Source organism: Ambystoma mexicanum, chromosome 14, assembly GCF_040938575.1.
Source record: "Ambystoma mexicanum isolate Mex_15411 chromosome 14, UKY_AmexF1_1, whole genome shotgun sequence".
NCBI classification, from domain to species: Eukaryota; Metazoa; Chordata; class Amphibia; order Caudata; family Ambystomatidae; genus Ambystoma; species Ambystoma mexicanum.
This window is the reverse complement of record NC_090940.1, coordinates 123133715-123156477: the sequence shown is the minus strand read 5'-3', so window position 1 is coordinate 123156477 and position 22763 is coordinate 123133715.

Genomic DNA, 22763 nt, shown 5'->3' with positions numbered 1-22763 from the left:
GACGCCCGGTTCGCCCGGATCCCGGGACCGTTTCAAACCGGGATTGCTGTGGCACATGCAGAAAGGTTGCCCACACGGATCCACGAAGTATTGGGTCGCAATAAGAGATGATGCCGCAGTTGATGGCGGATTTGGGCCGGAGCCCCACGGAGCTCAAAGACTAGGCAGCCATCTTGGGCTGCTCAACAGCTCCACCCAACCCAATATCAATTGTATGGTCATATGGTGTTGCATTATAAATGTATGGGCTCATCTGAACGTTATTTAAGATCCTTCCCACAGAGAGGTTGGAGAAATTAATTTATGAGATTTCGTTTTAATGTGTTTTTAACTGGAGAAATTATTTTAGCACAAGCTAAATCCTTCGCACCAGCAATCCTTTGTAGATACTGCAGTGACATAGATGCCAAGGAGTCACTGAGACACCTGTTGATTGATTGTTCTGCGTTGACTCAAAATAGGTCCTCAAACTTGGTCCTCTGTTTGTTGAATTTATTTCACTCCCCTGTTTCGATTTTTCCTGTCCTCATAGTAGAGTTAGGCAGCTGGTTTGCTTTGCTATACCTGAGGACCAACTAATTGGGTATTCTCAACATCTGCTTTTTAACTGGTGACATTCATTTGGACCAAAGGTTTTGGTCCTGGTTCTGTTGAATTCATTTCACTTTTCTAATTTGACTTTTTGGCCCTCTTAGTATAGTTGGGCAATTAGTTAGCCTTGCTAAACTTGTGGACCAACTAATTGGTTACTATTTTTCAACCTGTGTTGTATAATTGTGAACCTCTTCTGTATACAACAAAAATAACTCCAAATAAATCGCATGCTTCAATATGATTTTGTAGCACTTGAATGATACTAACTCACTAATGATGCGGAAATTGGACAATATATCTTTATAATTTACAATTCCCTTTTTTGTAATTTATATTTGTTGCATTGTATTGATGTCTTTTACAAGGCACTTTTTTAGACTATGGGCCTCTTTACACGTTGTGCGGTAACCATGGCGCTATTAGCGCCATGGTTGCCGCCGGTACTTTAAAGTGTCCGCCTTGGTGGATGGCGGAATTACCGGCCTACTCCAAGGTGAGTGGGGCCGGTAATTCCCCATTCACCAAGGCCCTTCCCCATTCCCATTTTTGCCCCCATAGGGCATAATGGGAATGGGGAAGGTAGTAATTACGGTACCGCAAATTGTGGTACCGTAATTAGCACCGAGGTCCCTTTGCAGCACCCTACTTTAACGGCTGGTAAAACCAGCCGTTAAGGTCGGGTCCCACAAAGGGAACTCGTAGTAAGGCGGTAAGGGTTTACCGGTACCGGTAAACCCTTACTGCCTACCGTGTAATGAGGCCCTATGATTTGGCATAAAAAAGAAAAAAACAAAAAAATTGAATAAAACAACTGTTAATATACAAAAAAGCATTTTTGTTATACATACTGGTTGCACCTGGTCACCTGACCGTCTATTTGTAAAGATACTTGGCTTACTATTTGAAGCAGTACTTTGAAATAAAGTGAACAAAATAATCTAGGCACTCTGACATAATTGTAGTGTCAACAACTATATCTGTGGTTGGAGCCCCCATTTCTGTTCCCTATTGTACAATAGCCCTTTTAACCTTCCGCATTAGGGGTCATCCCTTCTGTTACAAATTGACTCAAAATAGAGCACATTATTTTGAACGATTTGTTCCAGGTGCTTCAAATGTAGACCTTGATCTGCTATGGAAACGTATGCTATTTGATAACAAAATTTCTTTGCAATTGGCTGTCGTTCGGTTTCTAAAATTAGAGTGTGCTCTCGTTTAAACTCCTCCCACTTAGTGAGGTTTTTTTAGCTTGATGGATGGGGAGTGATGTTTGCACTCGGCAGAAATAAGTACAGTACTCTGCTTTGTTTTATTTTAAGTATGTAATGTGTTGTAAATTTACTGTTTTTGGTTTTATTTGAAATCTATTTAAATGACTATTTTAGTATACAGATTCTGGTTTAAATAGTATGTTAAAGCATAGCTTTGTTTACTGTTTTACTTTCCTCTGAATAATTTTGTAAACAACATTTCAGTCAAATCCGTCATGCGAATCAAAAGTTATTAGCAATTCATTTTGTGGGTTTCCAATGTATCTCGATACTCAACTATACTGTGCAGACCGCTGCACTGTAATATATAATACTGTATTTAACTAAACACCATATGATCACACATCAAATTATACTCAGTAATCACATTCGTGTTCCAAGTAATATCCAGCACCATTAAAGCGTTGCCATGGACGAGCACTGACGTTGGCGGAGCTGGGAGCAGGGAAGAGAGGCCTTTTCTTTCTCTCAGGTCATTCAATATCTTTGACGCCTCCTATCCTGTGCACTCTCTCACTCCACTCTCTCGATGTACCTTTAGGATTCCAGCGGCTGAGAAGCTCCTTTTGATGTTCATGTCAGAAGCGAGGCTCCACACATGCTTGAACATTTTGGTCCTCATTACGAGGCTGGCGGAATGAGATTAACAGCGTTGGAAATGGTGCTGGCTCCGTTAAATCCACTCCGCACTATTACGAGGTTCCCTCGCGGGACCCAATGCGGACGTCTGGTTAATCCAGACGTCCATAGCGGGTCCCACGAGGGGACCAGGGAGCTAACAACGGGCCCGTTATTAACGGGCCCGTTGTTAGCTCCCTCCCCATTTCCATTGAGCCCTATGGGGGTTTGAATGGGAGTGGGGAAGGACCGGGTCCGGGTTCCCTGAAGAAGGAAATACCGGGCCCTCCAAAGTCGGAATGGCCTGGTATTTCCCCATTCAGGGAACCCGGACCGGACACGGTTTTGGAGGCAGCCATACCCTTATTAAGGGCATGGCTGCCTCCAAAGTCGTAATGAGGCCCACTGTTTCTGCCGCCTGATAACCCGGTGCCACCAGTAAATCACAAGTCCCGGCGGCCCGGGATGTCAGGCGGACGGGAACTGTAATTCCCTATTCCTGTGGAGTCCCATAGGACTCCATGGAAATGGGGAAACAGAAGCACTGGCACTGTTGCTAATGGTGCCGGTGCTTCTTCGGAAACCATGCCTGCACGGGCCGGTGCTCCTGGCAGATCAGCCGGCCGGGGGCACCGGCCCCTGCAGGCATTCTCGTAGTCTGGTGGCCCAGAAAGGGTGCTGGTACGTTGCTACTGGCACCCTTATTTTCGGACCGCTAGACTTCTAATGAGGCCCAGTGTAATGAGGTCATCTGCAACCTGCCGGTAGCACCGGTGGGTTACTGCCGACCTCGTAACGAGCCCCATGCCTCTCCTTTCAGAATGCCATTTCAATTTATCATTTTGAAGGGGGACGCTGAGTATGTACTTCTGGATCTTTTCAACACCCCTGGTGCATGTTCCCCCTTCTGGGCCTCAGACCCCTCAAGCACCCATGTGAGTCTCAGGGTTTTCCAATGATTTGTGCTTCCAATTGAGCTTTTTTTAGCTGTAAATTGAGAGAATCTATTTTCACGTCTTTGTAGGCCTTGTTGATTTCTGGGAGTCCATCATGAACATGTCTGGTGACCTCTTTGTGTCTTGCAATGGTGTGGATTTGCACCTTTTCAGTAGGCCATTGCTGCCTAAAGCTAGGGCAGGGGTTCACCTTGAGGTGCCTGTACACCCCCCCCCTCCGTGCCAGATGGCCATTGCGGACAACTGAAGTGTATAGTTGCCACTCAGCACTGAGCCAGGTGTGAACAGGTGAGGTATTGCATCAACGAGAAGTGGAGCAAGCAAGCGTGGGATGCATGTGTTCCATGTAGGACATAGCACTAATCCCCATGCATTCTGGGACATGTAGTCCTCTCATGTAACATGAAAGCACACTAACACTATTTATTGTAAAAACAGAAGGGTCCTGACCGCTGTACTTGTGCATGAATGATAAACCAAGAAATTGATATGCAAGGCTGTGGAGGACAATGGGGCACAACCAATATGTAAAGGACCTGATTGCCTCCCTCCACATTTTTTATGTATTATTACTTGTGTATTTCATTGTTCGCACTGTATGGTTTTATCCATATTCCTTTTGTTGAATTGTTTTGTTTTTCTCGGACCATTATTACTAATACATAAAGTTGACAGGTACATACTAGAATGATATTTATGGCACTGTGTTCTTTTCCTGTCAGACAGTATGTAAAGCAATACAGCCTTTATGAATTGCAGCAAACCACAGTAACTTTTACGCACTGCAGTGTTCCGAATACTGTGCACAGTGAGATGGCGTCATGTACAATGGAACAGAAGGGGGGGTAAGGGGGTGAACTGTCAGAGAGGACAGGGGTGAAGGTTGACAGCTGCGAATAGGCTAGCCACTGAAGTCAGAGAACCAGTGCAGTGGGGTAGGGTATACACGGGGGAAGGTTGATGGCCACTGGTGTACCAGCCAGTGGTATTTTGGAGAAAGGTGTGGAGCAATGCTCTGTTGCAGTATGTTCCCCACTGATAGTCAGTGTTGAATTGGTGATCTTGCATGTTGCCTTTTAGACATTCAGGAGACAGCGTGTGCTGTTATGACCCTTTCCGATGGTCAATGTGGAAATGCAGCGTGACATCATATTTTGCAGCACAGATCCACAGCTCAGGGATCCCAACATGCAAGCCTTAGGACCAGGAATGCAAGCACTACTATGCCTGATGTAAGTGCATCGTAGTCCCAAGAGTTATGGTATAAGGTTGCGTCTAAATCTTCATCACAACAAAATGGCGAGCAAGGCTCTTATGTTCGGCTGTGTTGTCATGGTTTCAGGTAGAGTATGACAGTCTGCCAGTGCCAGGGTTTGATGAGTCCGAGGGGTGCCATCAACCCGACTATGGTCATCTTGTTGCTCGAAGCAGCAACCCCAATACGCCCAGGGGCAATGCTGGCAATCATAACAGACTCAGTGGCTAGCAACTTTTAATGTTGTATTATACGTGGAAATAATGTTGGGGCACCCACTCAGAGTACAACCCTGCTGTAGTCTCCAAATGTTCTGTTTTTCTGACAGAATCTGTTTTCTGATTCAGCCACCTCACTATCCCTAACAGCAGCTGCCCTTTAAAGGGTGCGGGGGGTCATTTGCCAACATGATGGGATTGGGGGTAAGGGTGGAGGAATGGAAACAATCACTTTTCATAGAACACAAAAGAGAATGTGCTGGGCCAGTGTACATGCATATATAATAGCAGCCGGCTTCAGCATGTGAGCAGAAGAGTGTATGGTGCCTGGACCCACAAGTCTCACAATGAATTGCCTGATAATCAGCCACTAAGTGGCCTTTAAAGGGCCATTACTAAAGTCTAGAATCAAAGTGCCACTTTGCTGTAAGAGAGGTCACAGGTGAGAGAAATATAGGGCCTGATTGACAGACACGTTTTATAATGTTGCTGTCCTATAGGAAAACGCTCTGTGAATCAGGCCCATAGTGTATGGAGTATGGCCAACCAAGGTATGGGCAGCATAGCAAGACACAAAAAGTGTATGTCACCTCCTCAGTCATGCTGTAATTATGTAATAATGCACAAGAACGGTGATAGCAGCAGATTCATGAAGGTGTGCTAAACATGAAAACGACAAAAAAAGTATGAGGCATAAGAACAGCGATGCTCCCTGACCACCAACCCTGCACACATGAAAACAATATTCCCAATGTACAATAAGGGAAGAAAACACAACCCTCAAAGAAGATTGCCCCCAAACGTGACTTTTTTCTCAGCACTCACCAAATGGTTTGAGCTAGCACTCCCACCAGCCCTACACGGCAAATTCAATGGGGAAGGCTGATGGGAGTTGAAGTTCGAATGATCCCATGACCACCGGAATAATTTAAAACCCTGCTTCCTCAACTTCATTGTGCATGCAGCAGCGGATCAATGAAAACAATAAATATGAAACATCTAAAAACGGGGGATTTATTAGAACAAATACAAAATCAATAATGCTGGTGTCAAATATACTGTTTACTATATGCACAAAAAGTAACTGTGGAGTGGATCAAAACTTAGGACCGGGCATGGCTAGACGCCGAGCAAAATGGCGGGTTAGCTTCGGAGTTCAGCTCTCCGCCTCAAAGAATATATTATAAATGCTGTGAAAGTCGAGCTTTCCTCACCTCATTTCCCGGTCGGAGCCTTATGAGGGTTGCAGTGACTCTGGATGTTGTGAAAATGCAGATTTGCAGGCATTCAGGAGGATTAGCGAAGAAGGCCGTGAAGCACCAAGCGGCAGTCAAAGTCACTTGGGAATTCCTGGCAGCTGCTGTGGGCACTGTGCACACTATCTGCTGGGGGAAACATTTTTCCTCACAACACGGATCAACTTTATTAAAGGAGCCAAAACAAATCTACACATACAAATATTACAGTTACTTTGTGCACTACAAAAGGGTCTCATAAGACCAATATCTATCTTGTTGCTGCTGAGTGCAACAATTAATTATATTATAACAATTTACACAGAAACTGTAATCTTCTAAGCTTTACAATACTACCAGTGGCTCCAACTGCTAGTTATTAAACAAAGGCTCTATATTTTTTTAAGGGAATACAGAGGCATATGCTTCACCTGTCAATCATAAATATGACAGCATCTAAGAAAAACATGGCTAAAGATACTTCCTCAGCAACTGCCACTATGGTAAAAAGGCAAAAGAGTGACTTACCCACTCCCAAAGAGGAAAGTATGGATCCAACCATGCTTGCCATTTTGACGGAATTTAGAGCCTTAGAACCATTTATGGAGGCTAGCAACAACAAACTAAAATATCTAGATGACAAGTGGTCAGCTTTTGATTCTAGAATCACCGAAGTGAGGCGCTGAGTAAGTAATGCAGAATACATCACAAACAAGATTGCTAACCTTGAAAACTCTGTTAAAATACTTCAAAAGCAATCAGAAAACTTGGAAAATAGAAACAGAACAAACAATCTTTGTATTGTATGCCTTCCTGAAGGGATTGAAGGAGAAGACGCCATTCTGTTCCTAACCTCTATGCTACCTAAATTACTTGACCTCCCCCCTTCATTGCAACTCAACATTCAAAGAGCTCACAGGATTAGCCCGATACAACCTCAAGATAGCACTACTAAGGTCTCAAGAACTCTTATATTTGCTCTTCTAGACTTTAAGCATGTTCAACTTATAATGAAAAAGGTCAAGATGATTAAACATCTTGTTTGGAATGACAATAATATTTTCTTCTCTCAAGATGTTGCAAACTCCACTGCCGCAAGAAAATAATTATTGGTGCTAAGACCAGCCTTGAAACAACTCAACGCTAGATATGAAATGGTTCATCCTGCATCCTTGAAAGTAACCTTTAGGGACCACACAACCGCTTTTGACAATCCTGGAGAACTGAGGCAATTTACTTGCTCACAAAGGTTGGCGGAAATGGACACAGTTGGGCCTTCCACTAATATCCCAACGTACAGTCTCCTAATAGAAGTCTCTTCATGACTTTCTAAAGTTTAAGCATGCGGGAACAGGGAATGAAATGGCCTGGACTAGCTGGGCTTCCCGCCCTCATCACCGTTCTTAGGTTAACACATGAAATGTTTTGGCTGTCTCCAGTTAGCCAATAGGTTTTTTTATTTCAAGATTTAAGATCTGCTCTCTCTCATTTTGATGTATCCATTTGTGATCTCTTTCTCCTCGTGTGTCTCGTTATCCTTATGTCCTTCCCTAAGGGTATCACATCATTCGTAACTACTAGATGTTTTATCAATGCTATTTGGAAACTCTTATACTCATATTCTCCCATGAATAAATTAACTATTTATTTCATGTTCATAATGTATCTCTATGAGTTCATATGTCAATAAATATATCATCTTGTAATGTGAAAGGTATCCATAATCCCATCAAAAGACAAAAAGTATTACCATATCTCAATAGAAATAAGCCTCCATTGCTTGCACACAAGAAACGCACCTCTCTGCATCAGAGGCTGCTAAATTTAAGAAGCTCTGGGGAGGAAAAGTCTTTGCAAGTTAGGCTCCGGGGGAAAACAAATGGAGTGATTATTCTGGTGAATACAAATTTTGATTGCAAGATTATTAGCCTTGACACTGATGAGTCAGATAGATGGGTTCTTTTGAATATTCTTATTCACTCTAGTTAATATATCAATCCTAAATTTATATTGCCCTAATGTATCTGATCCTGATTTTCGGAAAAGAAAACTAGAACGCTTGCTACGTTCAAATGTACACAATCTTATTATTTGTGGAGATTGTAATGAAATAGTAGATCCTTTCCTTGACAGAAAATGTAAACCTCGTTTTAAAAATTAAAAATTGCACAACCAGTTCTTAAAGTTTGTCTCTGAGTTAGGCCTTGTAGATGCCTGGCGCCTGCAAAACTCATCGGATATGGAGTATAGTTTTCATTCATGATTCATTTTCTGGATTTGACTTTATCTTCCTGACCAACTCAGTGTCTGCCACCCTAATCGACTCCCTGTCTGATCATGCCCCTGTTCATATCAAAATTGGCAATGCCGCTCTTAACTCCAAATCAAATAGATGAAGATTTAATTCAGCCCTACTCAGAGATGAAAAATGGGTTTCTTTTGTGACAAAAGTTCACAAAGTTTTTTTCTGGTTAATAAAGCAGCAAATACTTATATGCCAAATAAGTGGGACTGTTATGAAGCAGTACTTAGAGGAGAAATAATCTCTTTTTTTGGCAAGAAAAAAGAAGGATATGAAACATGAATTCGAAGAAATACTAAGAAAATTAAAAAATATCGAAAAACTAAATATATGTAATCCCTCCCAAGTATCCCACTCTAGCATACTACAACTAAGAACATTTGTGTGCCAATGTGTTAAAATATAAATAAAAATATAACAATTATGCAACAAAATCAGCAAATCCTTAGCCTCCTACCTACAATTTGAAAAAGGAAAGAAGTAGAATTACAGCAATAAAAGATTTTGATGGTACTAGGAAATTTGAAGATAATGAGATTGTACATGTATTCAGCAAATTCTATCACCAACTATACTCCTCTGAATCCACACCAAATAATCCAAACATTTCTACTTTACTTCAGAATATTACTCCATGGCATACAACAGGCGGTATCGCATTGCAATCTGTGATTTAATACCAGTGAGTTGCTTTGTATTCACTCAATCATGTCCCTCTGAGTGTTACATGATTTGTAGAGCCAGCGCTAGGCTGCAGCACTAATTGTAAAGTGGTGCTGTTTGGAGCCTGCATTGTGCAGAGCGTGCAGGTGAGGAAGAGGCCCTCTCTTGGGCTGGGCTGAAACATTGTTTCCATTCATGTTCCCAACCCAGATGCCAAAGGCTGCTGGCACTGGGAAGCCTTCGTAGAGGAGCACATGAAAGCTGCCAAGTTGCGCACCTCCTGCAGCGGACAGGCAGGCAAATTCACGAGGCCTCAGCACGGACATGTTCCCTTTCTAGCTGCTGAGGTGAGTGCCACTGCCCGTGCTGTGTGGGGGTATGGATGCCCAAAGGGAGTTCTCTATATAAAAGACCATAATTATGCATGCAGGTTGTGTACTAATCACTCCATAGGTTCAGAGTGTTTTAAACGACGCAGGAGACAGGGCTCCCAAACTCACCATACACGGTAGAGCTTTTGTTACATCTCACACTGGACCAACACTGTAATGGGTCTGACATGGGAGCATAGATTGTACTTATTACATATTTGCTGAAGCTATGAGAAATTAAAATTATTAGGAATTACACATGACACAAAAACGTATGTGTTAACTGTGAGAAAGAAAGCAGGCAGAGTCGGTTCTGACATCCGTGAGTCAGGCTAATAAAAAGATGCCCACCCGTATCTCCTCCAAGTTAGTAACCACTGCAAGGCTGGGTCCAGGAGACCTAGCAGCTATATAAAAGACCCATTTAAGTCGCTGATCAGTCGGGCAAAATGTGTAGAGCCAAAGTGAGGCTCCCTGCCACAAGGTGGCAACACCATTCATAGACTAATTGGCATTAATCTCCACCTCGTCCTCAGCCTTCCGAAAGTCTTGGGATGTTGCTGAAGGGACTCACTTTCAGAACTCATAAGCAAAACAAAATGCAAAAGATAAACAGCGTCTGCAGTTACATGTCCTTTCTTCTGGGCAGCAGTTATTACCTGCGAATGATTAGGTAATTAGTCACTTAATCGGACATTTGAAAGTGAAAGACCCTCACAGCACCTATTTCCTCGCAAATCGGTCTGCTTCCAGCACAATTAAAGTGAGTAATGGAATGAAGTTCTCCTTTAAACGCTTGATTATATGTATAGCAGCTTGACATGCACACATTTTTTGTTTAGTCAAATGTTCTTAACATCCTGCATAACATCAGCAAGCTGAAATTTGTAACAAACCGTCTCTATACCCAGGTAACCTAACAGTGGCCCTCATTACGACCCTGGCGGAGGTCCATGGTGCAATTTGCACCATGGACCATGGCGCAGAGCTGCCAACACCGCCATGGGGGTTGGCGGACTTACCGCCCCATTCCGAGGTTGGCGGGGCGGTAAGTCCCCAATCCCAATTTACCCTTCCCCATTCCCATTTTTGCCCCATAGGGTATAATGGGAGTGGGGAAGGCGTTAATTACGCCACCGTAAATTACGGTGGCGTCATTAACAACAAGTCCCGTAGCGCCATGGATTTTTCCGCCTGCAAAAAGCAGGCGTAAAAATCACCATGGCGCTACGGAATGTCGTAGTCTGGCGGAGAGGTACGCCATGCATTACGCTGGCGTAAACCCCTCTCCGCCAGGGTCGTAATGAGGGCCAGTGTATTTTATTGTGTCACTTTTTTTGTATCCTGGGACTTGCAGATTTCCATGCAGGATATGGACAATATTCTTTTGGCTCAAGAAGATTCCATACTGATTTACATATCGTCATATTGCCACTAGGCCCCTGTATACTCGGCGCCTATGGGTGCAACCTTTAAACCCATTTTCCATCTCATAGTAAAGTCACCCAGCACAACAGGCAATGTAGAGACGTAAGCGAGTGTAGCAAATAGGAATTACTTCCAAACACAGAAAAGCTGCCGTAACCAGTAATTTGAACGGCACTTTACACAAATATGTCATGCAGGCTGACAAGGAGAGAGCCAAGTGCATCATCCCCACCCTCTGCTATTGGATGTGGCAAGCCCCACCTGTAAGGTGAGAAAGCACATAGTCTGAGAAGGACATTGTGATTTGGCAACACATGCTACACAGAGGAATCTAAACACAAACAGCATAATGCCTGGGAGCCTGAAAATAATACAGCAGCATCAAGTCCATGGCAATACGAGGAAAGCAAGGTGATGCATTGATCACACACGAGTAAACCAGAGATGTCCCCATTTTTAAACCAACCAATTGCTTCTCGCTTCATACCTTTATGACAAAAGGGGCAAACGTTCTATCTTTGCATTAAAATAAAAAATGCACGTACACAAACTGTTGAATCTCTATTGAGGTCTTGTTGCAATGAACGTCCTTTCCTATTGAAAACATTGATACAAATATTGCTAACCATTTCGGTTGGATTGCTAATCAAAATGTATTTATGTAACGATTTTGACTTATCAATTTTGCTAAACTAATGTATGCCTAAATTGTTCAGATATCAATATGGAACCACTTAACTCACCAATAACCGAAAATTAAATAATCAAAGCAATACATGAACTTAAAAAAGGCAAAGCGCCAGGACCTGATGGTTTCTCCATTGATTTGTGTGCTCCTTTTAATTCATTACCTAATCCCAGATTATTTGAACTCTTTGCCCATTTTGTTTCAAACTCAAAATCGGAAGGCTCCTTTAAAGAAGCCATGCTTTTAGCATTCCCGAAACCTAACAAAGACCCGGAAATGCCACAGAGCTATAGACCAATATCCTTAATTAATACTGATGCAAAATATTCGCCAACATTTTATCAAACAGACTCCTCCCATTTTTGCCTAAATTAATTAGACAGTATCAGGTTGGTTATGTTAAAGGAAGGCTTTCGTCATTTAACGTTAGGATCTTTCTGGATGCCTTAAACAATACTGCCCCTCAAGTGATCCCTACGCAGCTGTTGCCTTGGATGCTGAAAAAGCATTTGATAGAGTTGAATGGGATTTCATGTTTGATGCGTTAAGATGGCATGGGTTTCATGACACTTTTATATTCATGACTCGTATACTTTAATCTTATCCCAAAACCACTATTTCCATAAATGGCCAGATGTTCCCCTTCTTTCCACAAGGTAGAAGTACTCAGCAAGGATGCCCCTCACACCTTTGTAGCTTGTTTTAGCCCTTGAACCGTTCTTAGAATCTATCAGAATGCAACAGAACAACCAAGGAGTACCCTTTGGTGATTTGCAAGTTAAATTGGCAACTTATGCAGAAGAAATCCTCCTATTCCTTAAAAGTCCTGAAACAAGCTGAGACAACTTACTCCAAATCATATCACACTTTTTATTAGCATGAGGATAAATTAAACATTGATACATTGGAAATCCTTCCCATGAACTTTCATTGCACTAAACATCTTGTCCACAATTTCACCTGAAATGGTTTATCACTCAGCCTTTATTCTAAAGCAAGCACAGAACTGGTTGTGTCCAGTTTACCATGTTGATACCCCAGCATGGGTCTGTGTTGAACACATTATGGTTATGCCATTCTCTATCTAAATGCCATGTATTTACTACAAACACTACATTTATCCAAAGCACCATTTCATTGGTAAACAGATTAGAACATATCTGATCTCTACAACCCCCTCTGAATTCATATCACAATTCATTTGGTTAAACAATCATATCCAAATCAAAGGGTAAGTTTTTGCTGGAAAAGTTGGATATTAAAAGGAATCAAATATGTACACCAAGTTTTTAATCAAGGCATGCCACTAACATTTAATGAATTTAAAGTGAAATTTGCCACTCCAGGGTCTTTCTTCCTTCAATTTCTGCTATTAATTAATGCAATTGTTGATAGTTTGCAGCTTCTATCCGAATTCTCTGGACAAATTAATGTTGCTAGACAAAACCATATGTACAACAATCAGTTTTCAGCTTCCCTGTTCTACAAAGATCTTATTAATGACTTGATTGAAGATTCTCAATGGAAAACAGAGCAAGAATGGCAACATGACTGTTCATTAACCCTTGAAGATTGTACCTGGCCATCTTTATTGAAAAAAACATCTACCATAACCGTCTCAGCTAACCTAACGCAAACTCTCCTCTTTTTCCAGCACAGGATTTGTATTACCCCTGTTATGCTTTTTAAGCGTAAGATTGCTATAGATAATACATGTTGGAATTCCCATCATGGGGAAGGATCGTTCAAACATATGTTTATGACTGCAAATTCATAGGTACATGTTGCTGTAATATTTGATGTGTCATTAAATATATTTTTAAGTTAAAAGAACCTTTCCATTTTAAAATCTTATATTTAGGAAGTGCCCTATTTCAACATCACATAGACTCCCACACCTCCTATCTCTTTGATTTGTTTATTTTCTACTGCAGTTCAAGTTATTACAACCAATTGGAAAGAATCTGACTCCATTAACCACAAAATCTGGTGGAACTCCATATGGAATATACATAGATTGGAGGGATGCATAGCCTCAACCCCAATATTATATCACAAGTATGAATTGAAATGGAGAATGGTTTTTGATTTCCTCTCCTCAAATGAGTACTGTTTTAATATATCAATATTTCAGTTCTGGAGATTACCCTTGTCCTATCTTTATCCTTCACCTCTAATCCCCCTCATTTCCTTTTATTCTTGTCTGTATTGTCTGTTATATGTTCCCTCTCCCCATTCGATATATAGAAAATATCTTCTAGTTTCTAATGTGTGCTTTGTTTAATCCATTGCATTAATTATTGATACAATAACTTAAGTTGCTTAAGTTTTGATAATGTTTACATACTGTTTCGTCTTCTGATTTCTGCATTCTCTGATGTACATGTATTGGTTATTCATTCTCTCAATAAAACAAGTAAAAAAAAAAAAAGCAACGTAGGGCCCAGTTGAGTTACAGCTCATCCTGTTGGTGCAGTGTTTGCCCAGCTGTTGAGTTGCACACCTTGTTTAAACCCTCATGCCAAATCTATCATGGCTACACTTGGTAGTCATTTGACCCCACACCAATGTCTGCTACAGAGAATTCTGGGCACCCGACTGTGTTACTGCTAAACAGTATGCTGACATCACACTTCTCCCCCTCGCAGAGCAGTGCCTTTGGCAAAGGCCAGTTCATTGACATGTGTGTGCTTGCATACGCATTGCATTGAATGGGGGAGAAATGATAAACAGTGTCCTGAAAGACTGTGTCCAGCATCTATGGAAGATAACTCTGGTCAAAAGAGTGTCCAATAAAAAAGCGATATGTATGGGCATCACTCTCAGGTAGTGTAGCAGTGTGCATTTTCTGGTCACACTGAAACGTTTTAAAAATATGACAGATCTTAGCAAAACATTCTAATAGGGTTATAGTAATATTGGTGGTGCATTTCTGAACCCCACTGAAGCCATTACCAACTGTTGATGCTTCAGATATTATAAATACTCATCTAAATAATACAACGAATCCTGCATTGCAATGGTCATGGATTGTGCAATTGTAATCAGATTACAAGGCCAGAATGATGCTATTTGTGGATTAGATTGTGAGCTCCAGGACACAACTAATATGTCTGTTCCTGGTTATTCTCTGTTTTAATGTGAAAGCTGTGAATGGCCAGTTTGCTGCTGTGACGTTACAGTTGTGTGTTTTCACAGCATCTGGAGATAACAGAAAAGAGCTTTGCAGTCCAATGCTTCCACAAAGCTTTGCTCCTTCAGTGCAACCTGACCTCTGTAATCGCCATATGACTTCCCGACGTCATTAACAGTAGCTTCTTGTAATTTAAGAATCAGATTTGGTTGGTCCAGGAACAACCAGAGCTCAGTCTGACTTTCACAGAATGGGAAAGGAATACTGAGGGATTGGCCATGGCCTTCTGCATCATGGCCAATGAGGAGGCCGGCAGGCTTGGCCGGCCTTCCTGCCAAGGCCCGATCCTGGCCCCATGCAAAGTGCTCTCCTTGACTCTATCCTTCCTTTCTAGTTGCGGCCACTGGAGCGGCTGCAGCTTCTTGTAATTTAAGAATCAGATTTGGTTGGTCCAGGAACAACCAGAGCTCAGTCTGACTTTCACAGAATGGGAAAGGAATACTGAGGGATTGGCCATGGCCTTCTGCATCATGGCCAATGAGGAGGCCGGCAGGCTTGGCCGGCCTTCCTGCCCAGGCCCGATCCTGGCCCCATGCAAAGTGCTCTCCTTGACTCTATCCTTCCTTTCTAGTTGCGGCCACTGGAGCGGCTGCAGCTTTTATCTTTTCCTGCACCTGATGGCTTTCTAGTGCACTGGGTGCACATCCACTATGTCTGGCATGCCCAAAAATTTGAAAACGGACATCCTCCTTTGTCTAATTTTGTATCTGAGCCCAATAACAGAACGTTATTCATTTTTAGTGCGAGTGCTCACATACTATCCTTGCTGTATTAGCCATACCAAGATGGATGTGCCCCTTGTTCGTGCACAAGAGTGCTGGGGCTGGGGTGTATGGGGCCCAGGATTGGCCATGGCCTTCTACATCATGGCCAATGAGGAGACCGGCAGGCTTGGCCCACCCTCCTCCCAAGTCCTGATCCTGGCCCCTGTCTTCCCCTGTTCACCACGGTACGCTGATCCGCAGCCCTTTTGTATGCATGCCCCCCCCCCACCTCCTTGGTCGCTCATGTGTATGCATGCCTCCCCACCGACCCCCTTGGTTGCCCATGTGTATGCATGCCTCCCCACCCACCCCCTTGGTCACCTGTGTGTATGTATGCCTCCCCACCCACCCCCTTGGTCGCCCGTGTGTATGCACACCTCTCTACCCACCCCCTTGGTCGCCCTTGTGTATACATGCCTCCCCACCCACTCCTTTGGTTGCCCGTATGTATGCATGCCTCCCCACCCACCCCCTTGGTTGTCCATGTGTATGTATGCCTACCCACCCACCCCCTTGGTCGACCGTGTGTTGTGTGCACCCTCCACCCCCTATGGTCACATATACTGATGTAGCCCCTGCTTTCCAAATTATATATTCCTTTGTACCTATTGTGACTTTACATACCTGATGTAGTTCCCTGTAACATGAGGTGAGCTTTCCCAAGTATATATTCCTTTGTACCTATTATGACTTTATGTACTTGATGTAGTTCCCCGTAACATGAGGTCAGTTTTCCCAAGTATATATTCCTTTGTACCTATTATGACTTTATGTACCTGATGTAGTTCCCTGTAACATGAGGTCAGTTTTCCCAAGTTTATATTCCTTTGTACCTATCATGATTTTATGTACCTGATGTAGTTCCCCGTAACATGAGGTGAGCTTGCCCAAGTATATATTCCTTTGTACCTATTATGACTTTATGTACCTGATGTAGTTCCCTGTAACATGAGGTGAGCTTGCCCAAGTTTATATTCCTTTGTACCTATCATGATTTTATGTACCTGATGTAGTTCCCCCTAACATGAGGTGAGCTTTCCCAAGTATATATTCCTTTGTACCTATTATGATTTTATGTACCTGATGTAGCTTCCCGCAACCAGAGGTAAGCTCACCAATGTATATATTCAATGTCTGCACTTCCCTGGCTTATGTACACTAGGTTTGTAATTGTTTCATTGCACTTACTGTAACCATATTCTTATGCCAAGCGCCTGGATGCCTCAGGGCTTTGCATGCTATATATATAAAAATACCAAAACCAAATCAAACCAAACAATACATGATTATTGTGGGAGTGAAAACTCCTCAAGCATCGGCAGAAACAGGAATGGAAGGAGAAACAGGCATTGAAGGTTTATGATTCATGCTGATTGTGGGTGTCAGAGCTCCTCATGCATCTTTAGAAACAGGCATGGAAGGATTACGAAGCCTGTCGATTTTGAGAGGAAGATGTCCTCAAGCATCTTAAGAAATAGGTAGGGAAGGATTTTGATGCCTGCTGATTGCGGTTGCAAAAACTCCTCAAGTATCTTTAGAAACGGGCATGAAAGGGTCATAATGCATTCTGGAGACAGAAGTTGCAACTGCTAAAGCATCTTCAGGAAGAGTTGCTGAAAAGCTACACAGCATGATGGAATTTTCAGGCTGTATCCGCAAAACTGCATAAGTCACCACTCACCCATGAACAAACAAGGGCCAGCCCTGAAGATCTCCCGACATTTACAAACACACTGTTTGTTTTACTTTTGTTTCTTGGGGCACCGTATTATTTTGACAAGTGTAATGATGGTCTGGAAAACTCCAATTGTATGCAGAGGATCAAGAGCCAAACAAAAACAACAACGCAAGCATGGACAGCATACAAACAAAGGGTTGTTACTCTCAAGAGCACTCTTGCAAAACATCAACTTTTGAGGCAAACAATCGTCATGACTCATGTCCCAATACAATCTTATTTACAAAAACCTACGGGTGGGGGACTTGTTAAGGGATTTTGTCTATATAAACATTCTATATGGGCTAAACATCTGATTGGATAATCACAATCTGATGGCTCCCACTGAGACCACCTCTAAATTGATCATAGTAATTACATGATATCTCTACAATATATAATTGATTGGTGCAACACGTACTGGCCAGCCCAGCATTGGGGGTCTTGATTGCTTGGCATTCTACTGACTAACATTGGACAATTGCTTTTCTTTCAATAAAAAAATATATCATACCTTATTCGTAGGCCTGAGCAAGAGAACATTCTTTGTAGTTAACCTTGCATGGCGCCATGTGGCTGGGACTATGTGTAAAGAGTGAGGCAGGTGTCCCATCAGTGTTCAATGGCAATGAATATACATGTTCTTCAATTATGGGTCACGTGTGATGAGACCATGTTTGGATTTTTTTCACCCTGCATTTATGGGGATTTTATCTTATTTTAGCAAATATTGTATGGTTTTCTCTACCAGTGGGGGCACTATTGATCAATACCCTATGATGTCTTTGTGCTTAAAACTATCCTGCACCTGGCTTACAAAAGCTGGTTGTTCTTCTAATTAATCATAAGAATATATGGCCTGTGCCTTGGGAATTGTTATCTCGTGTTCTCTCTGAGCCATCTGGACCCTTCCCAAATTCTCAGTAACCTTGGCTGCATCTGCAAAGCTACTCTCTGAGCTCTACATAGATCTGATATTTCAGTGATTTCAGCATTTGGAGGCTTTCATTTACTTGAAGCATACTGTGGCTACCATTTTGGAAAAGATGGCTGTGATTTGTTGTTGCATTTCTTTGTTAGTGAGCTATATATTCATGTCATTCATGTTGCATTCTGCTTATGCATTGCTTATGTTAGCATTCATCATGTCAAAATGGATGCTGTTAATATTCTTCCTGTATAAATGCATATTTGATATATTGTTTGTGTTCTTCATGTTGAGTGCATATTTGCTTTGTGTCTATTACATGCATGTGTGTTGTTTCACTGTAAGTTTGTTTATTCTCACCATCTTTACTTTAGATCATATTCAAATTCTACTGTACCTATCTGGGGTATGGGTGATATGGCGGCCTTAGTGAGTAGTGTTTCCCACCCGTGCAATATTGGGGTGGGGGAGGGGCAGTAGCTATGGAGGACATATTCATCTGTCTCTCAACATTCCCTCCTCTGGTTGAGTCCTCAAGCACACCCTTTTTGATGTCCCTCCCTCGCATAAATTATTTTGTGTGTCCATATTTAAGTCACCCCCCTTAAAGTTCCTGCACGTCTTATGTGTTCGTCCACGCTCCAGGTCATATAGCAGCACTCCCCATTGGAATTGCAATATACCCATCATCCAATATAATTGCAAAGGTCTTGGGATTAAGCATATTTTGATCCTGGAGGGGTAATAGGGCTTTCACTTAAGTGGATATGAGTTAGGTTGTCTGTTCGGGGATACTCATGTGCATGAGCATCCAGGCCTCTTACTATTCCCATTCCAACTGCTCCTTTGGCCGCCTTTTAGCAACCATGTATTGCTACTCATAAAACACAGAAGGCTAGTAGTATGAATACTATTATAGCTGGGAGTATCTTAAATGCATTGGCTAGCCAGGTGGGTATCCCAGAAAACAGATAACTAAAACAGTTATCATTTTCAGGCTCATCCACCTCCTCCACCATTTTTTTGTGTCAATCTTTTGAAGTGGCTATGACCTCTGTGAGGGTTTAATTTCCCCCATTATGAGAAGATGTGCACGTGCAACAAGAAGACTCAATTTTTGCGCACAAGCCACCCTCCATGGCCATTATTAGATCAAAGACATACCTATTCTGGAGGGTCATAAGTATTATGGCCCTCAGCTCCTCTTTTATGGTGTTGAAGCCTTTCACAGTTGCATTTATTGTTTGCAACAACTCCCATCCAGTTATTGGTAAACACGTTGCATTCGTAGATGCCTGCAGACCAAGAGCAAAGAAGGAAATAAAGAACATTGCCATCCGACTAAATAACTTACGTTCATCCGGTATCTTATCATAGGCCTCTATTGATTTAGCCAAAAAAACAATGTTCACTTTTACTGCTTTTGAGGGAAAGGGAACTATTGTCTCTTAAATGTGCATTCATTTGGGTGAAGTTGCCAATTTGTACTTTACTCTAGGGTACTTATAGAGCTGGTGTACATATGAGTACTATGGAACATATGCCTCCCAATTTGAGGGCATCGGCATATATGCTTTGCTATTACAGGCCCAATAGTGGTCCATCAGTACTGCTGTTCCTGTTTTCATGCCTGGTATATCAAAAATGCATCAGCACCCATTATTCCTTCCAACGTGTACTGTACCATTATTTCAGAAGCACAGGGTAACATTTTTCAGGGGTAGTATCTATCCCAGTCCCTCCACATCTTTGCCTCATGTTTGTTTGTTTGTTTGTTTATTTATTTGTTATGCGCACCAGACTCGTAAGTAAAAGGACGCAGCAGTATGGAAATGCAAAGCTTACAAGGTTGCAAAATGTGCACAAAATACAATATTTACATGCTTACAAGACATACACAATGTACAAAATAGGGGCAGGGACTAGAAATGGCCTATGTAATTACAGAAATAAACAATAAGCACTGTACAAAAAATATATATTACAAAAGGAAAGCCCTTTGTATAACAATTAGGCTCACAGGTAGACTAGATTACACACAGATAGACTAGAATACACATGATCTTCAGATATAATGCATTAATACACTATTAATGCAGGGTAAGAGGGTCTCTTCAGATGTGGGCAGGTCCACAACAGGTACTGGGGGACTAAGGGTCAGTGGCGATAATGTATTTTATTAAATTTTTTCTGAAGTGTAGGTAGGGTTGGTCAGCTCTCAGATCTTGAGGCAGTGAATTCCCGAATTTAGCTGCCTTTACAGTAAAGCTATTACCACCGATAGTGGTGAGCTTATATTTAGGTATGGTCAGACCATTACCATTCCCAGTTCTGGTAGGTCTAAGAGAGGTTCGTTTCTGGAGTTTATCTGTAAGGTAGCTGGGGGCTGCGTTATTGAGGGCTTTGTAGGTCAAGGAAAACATTTTTAGTTGTATTTTATTGGATGTAGATAACCATTTGTGCTGGCGTCTCAAGGAGGAGATGTGTTTTTTTTTAATTTATGCCTAGGGCTGCTCTTAGGGCATTGTTCTGTAGTGTATGGAGCTTTTGGGTGGTAGATTTATTAGCACCACTGTATAGGGCATTACAGTAGTCAATTCTGGAGAGTATTAGGGCTCTGGCCAGGATCAAGCAGCTATTGTCAGAGACGAATGGCTTACCAGCTCTAAGTAACTTGCAGGTGTAGGCTGTAGAGGAGGTAAGGGATTCGATCTGTTTATCAAAGGACAATGTGGAATCCAAGTAGAATCCAAGGGATTTTACCACTTTAGAGACTTTGATGGTGTTCCTGTCAATATTAAAAGAGGAAAATTCTTGGCCTAGATGTTTAATGTTGGCCTATGAGCCCAGCATTATTAGCTCGGTTTTATCATCGTTCAAGCACAAGCCATGCGTGGCCATCCATGCTTGGATGATAAGGTATACTTTGTTCACTAACCCTGTGTCTGTAATGTAATCCCCAGAAAGCGGGAGGAGAATCTGAGTATCACAAGCGTAATTAGTGTAGGTGATACCCAGATGTTCCAGATCGTCAAACAGTGGCTTAGTGAATATATTGTAAAGGGTTGGCGAGACGCAAGAACCTTGGGGAACACTGCATAGGATGGGTGTTGGGTCAGCGGCTGCTGAGGGGGAGAAGACTCTCATAGTTCTCTCACTCAGGAAGGACTCAATCCATTTGATGGCTCCAGTGGAGAAGTGGGCAGCAGAATCAAGGTGACAGCATAGGACCTTGTGATTGACCAGATCAAATGCGGCAGAGAGATCAAGTAGGAGCAACAGTACTGTCCTCCCTTTGTCTCTCTGCTCGTCTATTTGGGACTTTAGGTCGATTAAGGCTGTCTCTGTTCTGTGTACTGGGCGGAAACCAGATTGTCCATTACCTAGGAGTTTGTGCAGTTCAAGGTGTTTTTGAATTTGGATATAGGCAGCTTTGTCCATTATTTAGAGTAGAAATGGGACCATGGTAATGGGCTGGTAATTAGTGGGAATAAGAGGATCTAATGACTGTTTCTTGAGGAGGGGGAGCACCCATGATTGTTTGGGGTTAGCAGGGATGGTACCTGTGTCAAATGAGGCATTTATCAATTTAGTGATTAATGGGGATAGTTCTCTGGCAGCATCTTTTATTAATTGTGCTGGGCAGATATCACCTTTGCAGTTTGAAGGCTTCAATGACAGGATATTTTTTTCTGCCTCCAGGATAGACATTTTAGAAAAGTGGAGGTAGTATTATGTGTCGGTGGTAAAACATTAGGCAAGAGGGTATTGGGCGAGTGCTGTAAATTCAGTACTTCTTTTTTTGTTGAATTTTATTTTGGAGTGTGTTAATTGTATTGGCTAGGGCATGTTGGATGTCTGCACACCAGGATTTGTCCTTGGTGCAGACATCGGGCATAGCAATTGGGGACTCTAGTTCTTTGAGTATGGAAAAGAGTTCTTTCATACTAGAGTTAGAGTTGGCAATACGCTCATTTTAGGAATTACGCTTTGCCCAGCAAATTTCCTTCTTATAATGTGTGGAAAGTGAGGTTAATTTAGCTTTGTTCTCACTAGAGGGACAAAGTCTCCAATTGGTTTCACTTTTATTCTTTAAGATGCGAAGGTCTTTAAGTTGTGGTGTGAACCATTTGTTTAAATGGGCTATTGGTTTGCTAGGTCTGAGTTTGACAGGGGCAATTTCGTCCAGTGTGGTGAGCATAATATTGTTAAATTCCTGAACTAGGATGCTCGGATCAAGATTTTCTGGCAATGCATTGAGGGTGGGCAGGATAGCAGGGATAACTTTCTCTACAGTGATACTTTTTTTGCTTCTAGTTGAGCATGGTGGCGCTAATGGCTGAACCAATGGAGTGGGTCTTATAGTAGATAGGTGGAATGACACCAGAAAGTGGTCTGTCCACGATAATGGCAGGATGGAGGAGATACTAACTGAGCAGTTAAAGTCCACTATCCAGTCCAGTGTTCTCCCTTTTAGGTGGGTAGGTTTGTTGACTTTTTAGGAATGGCCTAGTGCGTTGATTGTGTTGACTATATCTGTTGCATTTTTATCCATTTGGTCG